The sequence below is a fragment of the Apis dorsata genome, unplaced genomic scaffold (genome assembly GCF_000469605.1).
Source record: "Apis dorsata unplaced genomic scaffold, Apis dorsata 1.3 scaffold_486, whole genome shotgun sequence".
In the NCBI taxonomy this organism is placed as follows: domain Eukaryota; kingdom Metazoa; phylum Arthropoda; class Insecta; order Hymenoptera; family Apidae; genus Apis; species Apis dorsata.
This window is the reverse complement of record NW_006263721.1, coordinates 207,025-211,796: the sequence shown is the minus strand read 5'-3', so window position 1 is coordinate 211,796 and position 4,772 is coordinate 207,025.

Below are 4,772 nucleotides of genomic sequence, written 5' to 3'. Positions count from 1 at the left end.
GAGAGAGAGAGAGAGAGAGAGAGAGAGAGAGAAGTCGAACGATCATCGTGGCTTGGAAGGAGAAAGATGAGAGAGAAAGAGAGAGAAGTCGAACGATCATCGTGTCTTGGAAGGAAAAAGATGAGAGAGAAAGAGAGAGAAGTCGAACGATCATCGTGTCTTGGAAGGAGAAAGATGAGAGAGAAAGAGAGAGAAGTCGAACGATCATCGTGAAAGGAGAAAGATGAGAGAGAGAGAAGGAAGTCGATAGTGAATCGTGGCTTTGGAAGGGCATGTATCGAGGAATTAGTATCGAGGAGACGTCGATTGGCGGACGGTCGAACGCTCGTTCCTCGCCGATTACGGGGAGCAGGTGATCTATTACCGCGCACGACACGCCGAGCTTCCATGAACCGGTGCTGCGCGCCTTTTGCATCCGTCCCCTCCCTCTCCCCCTCCTCCCCGTTTGGCACGTAAGACTATTGATCGGGGCCCCGAGTATTCGGCGGGGAGGGCTCCGGTCGCTCGACCGGAATCGATGCCGCGCGCGTCGCGGGCTTCGAATTGTTCTTAGTCACGCGTCGATTATCGTGAAAGATTCGACGTCGAACCGACGTCCCCGACTCCTCTTCGAGATCGTTCCAATCGTTCCAATCAAAATCCTGTATCGATCATAACCGTGACCGTAAGATTGTCGAATTATCGTCGAGGACGATAGGAAGCGAGGTATTCCTCGCGTTTCGTCTTCGTTTCGATTGGAGGGAAGTTGAGAAAGAGAGAGAGAGGGAGAGAGAGAGAGAGAGAGCGGTTGATGGAGAGCGGGATGAATCGGGATGGAAAGGATGGGAAGAAAAAGGGAAAGCCCAAAAGGGGGCAGAACGAACGGGGGAGGAGGGAGAGGGGAGGGAGGTGGTCGCGATAAAAAGTTGGCCCGGTCCACGGCGTAGAAAGGCAAGCGTCGTGGCGTGGGTGGAACGAGGACCGGTGACAAGTACGATCAGCCGGTTCGACCGAGCTGATCGAGGGAAGAAGAGGAGGAGGCGGAGGAGGAGGAGGAGGGAGAAAAAGAGCGCGGCGAGCCGTGGAGGCTGCGGAGGGAGCGGGGGAGGCGAAAAAAGCGAAGAGAAGTCGAAGAAGACGAAGTCGGTTGGAAGGCAGCGTCGACCGGCAGCGCTTATAATTTCTAATGGGCACCGCCGCATTTTTTGCACCGGGTCCGGAACGCCGCAATAATTTATATCCGCGGGGACAGCGTCGCGCGTGCGTCGGCGTGCATACGAGAAAAAGCGAGAAAACGAGCGGGGAATCGCGCCACGCCGCGACTCGCTCGTCGATAATCCCTCCAAGATACGGGTTATGAATCCATGGATGATCCATAAGAACTCGCTCTTTCGATTGTTTATAGAAAAAAAAGAAAAAAAGAAAAGGAAAGGAAACAAACAACTGTTTACGCGCGAATAATAATTTTTCCACCATTTAACGTTTCTCGAATGTTCTCGTAAAGAGGATACAGGAAACAAGGTATTCGCATTCGTGCAAAAGCGGAGATATATCATATACTTACCGATCGAGCAAGATTTCGCTGAGGAAAAGGTTAGAGGTGGATGACCCGACTCGTCAGCACTTTTTTTCAACACGACGTGGTCTCGCACGCCCCCGAATATCGTAGCATCGTCACGTTCTTCCCCGAGGTAGAGATCCTCTTCCTCTGAGAAAGATATCAAAATACTTTGAAACCGAGGAAGACACGCGCGATCCGTGTAACCGAATCCCCTAGTCTAGAATACAATATACAGAGTAGAATATAACGAATTTAACAAAACATTTCTTCATTCGTCGAGTTAACGTATCGACGAATTAAGCTGCGTATCTTTTTTTCTTTTTTTATTATTATTATTATTATTATCATCGAACGTCAAACTGCACGTAAAAAAAGGAAGAAAAGAAAAGAAACGAAAAAAAAAAAAAGTAAGAGATAAGAGACCAATCGCGCGACAAGATTGATAACTTGCGAGCAACGTTGATACCACGCCTACACGTGTAGTTGTAATAAAACGCGCGTGAAACAAAGACGCTTTGTATCGAGGATTGATCATCGACCGTGCGAAACATCGATCCGCAATTTCCACTCGTAAACAACGCGAACGCATAAACGGTGATTAAGATAAGGCTGACAATGGTCCGTTAATCCAATTACAAGCTTCCCCTCCCCTCCCCTCCACTCCCCTTCCCCCTCCCCCTCCACCGCCAACCGGTTCGCGGGACGGTTGACCGATCGCGGGCAGATTCCCACCCGGCCGATACACCGCGCCGATATTTATAAAGAAAAGAACTGTGTCACCGGATATTGTTGCCGGGATGATCGCGCCCGCGTCGGATTCCCGATCATCCGAATATCCCTTACACGAAACGTCGATTATTCCATTACCGCTTATCCGCTCTATCGATCGGCCGATGAACAGGATACGAGTTGACCGAGTGCGCCATAATACCGCGGTATAACCGAGCTATATCCACCTGAAATCAGGCGGGCGTAACGTAAATCAAGCAGAACGTCATTACGCGATAACAAATACCTTGCACGCACCCCTTAATGCACCGTCACCTGCGCTCGCCTTTCTTCCATCATTTCCAATATCACTGACGCTCTTCTATCCTCTTCGTGCTTATTTAGAATACCATTATCTTACGACGATTTAGTTTGGTCCTTTGAATGAAATTATTTCTATAATAATAATAATGGATCAGTTCCTTTCGAAACGAGTAAAAGTCGTTACGTTAAATTAACGATTGATATTGCGGGTAGTAAGTCAAGATGTTATTTTCTTCGTTCGTTTATTCAAAATATCATTATCTTTGTTACCGAATCAGAATATTTTTAATAATGGATCGATCGATTTTGAAAACAATAAAATTATAAATTAATTTGATATTGTGGATAAATTTGTGGTGGATATTTTCGTTGGATATTAAGATATTGCCGTTATAGAATTTTTGAGGAAGTCATCGATTATTAATCGTTACTTTCTTACGTGATATTTTAAGTAAGTACGTCGTTACGATAGACGTTCGCCTTTTGTGACATGTTCATTACGGTTTTTTGTTGTTTCGCTTTCTACACGCGCGCGAGCTATCCACCGCTTTTTCATTTTTTTCATTTTACGTTCAAGTAAGCAATTTCTCCTTAGCTAATTTATATATATATATTTACGCGAAAGCCGTATAGGAAAAATTCGTTTTAATTTTAATCGATGCCTGATGTATATAAGTTTATTTTATCCATCTATAATAGTTGTCGCTATATGCGTGGATAAAATCTGATACAGGAATAATTAACGCGTACGAATCGATCGTTTGCTTTTACTTTCTTTTTCTTTTTCTTTTTTTTATTAAGTCCAACATCTAAACGTGAAAAGTGTTTTCGATCGGGATAAAATGTAACGAAGCGTTCGAACAGATTTGAGGTAAATAAAATTACACTTTCGATCAACAATTTCCATTGTGTTTTTAAACGTGTTTTTAAAGATTTGAACAATCGTTATTATTAGTATTATCGATGAAATAGAGCGATCGAGAAGTCTTGATTTAACGAGAACGGAAAGCCAGAACGGTTCAGATGAGAACAAGAAGCGAAGATCTGGATTATCGATTATCGCGATATCGTGCGTATCGGCGTAATCGATCTCGTAATTAAACGTAATAATCCAGCGGCGAGATTTAAGGAGCGGGGTCGAAAGGTGAAGGAAGAGCGGCATCGGCCGATTCGACCGAGATAAATTCTTCAAAAATATCTTGGCCGCGTATCTTCTCTCCCCGTTGAAAATAAAATCGATCGAATTTATTGCACTTTCAAATTTTTACGAATCGAAACTTTCCAAGACTTTGTGTATATTATTCAGCAGCTTCATTTTCACGAATTTTCTTCTAAATCACGAGGGATTCGATTTCCTCCTCGCTTTCTTTCTCCTTACAATGAATCAACGATATTATACCAGTCGAAAAAAAAAAAAAAAAAATAAGAGACAAATCGAAGGAGGCAGCGCGTAAACAGATTCGTCCGTTCGAGGATCGCTATTAGCCCGGATGTCGACACGAGATTACGACGATGGACAGCTCGTTGAGTAACCGATTCCCGGCTCTCACGAAAGAAAAAAAAAAAAAAAAGAAAGAAAGAAGAGAAAGACAAGAGTCCCTCTAACGAATTTCAACGAGGTTACTCGCGCCCCTGCCTTTCTCTCTCGTCTCGTTTCGACTTTCCGTGGAGGCCAGGCGAGGAGAAAATAAACGGGTGATCTCGTGATGCCGATCCCGTGGCGCGTACACGCGAGTCCGACACAGGAGGAGAACGCGCGACCTGCCGATCGCGTGCACCGCGGGAATTAATAATCGAAAACGCGAGCGAAATAATATTTTCCCCCCGAGAACATCCGACGCGTTGTCTTCTTTTCTTTTCTTTTTTTTTTTTTTTTTTTTTTTTTTTTTTTTTTTGTTTGTTTTCATCGCGGCCAAATGTATCGAGTCAGCGCGTTTCGTACGATGAAACAACGCTTGAACAATTGGCCGGCTTGTAAACTTGCTCTCTTCGCGGCGATTATTCGATACTCGAAATTCTCGTTGACAATTATTCACGTTGCTTTGTAATTTTTTTGATTGCTTATCGAGTCACGTGTTACAATATAATCTGGAATGTATTCCATATTATGAAAATTCTTTCTTCTAGAAGAATAATAATATACGTGACATAATGATAATTCTAACCAGATAATGAGCAGGTTTCAGCGATGAGTCATGTC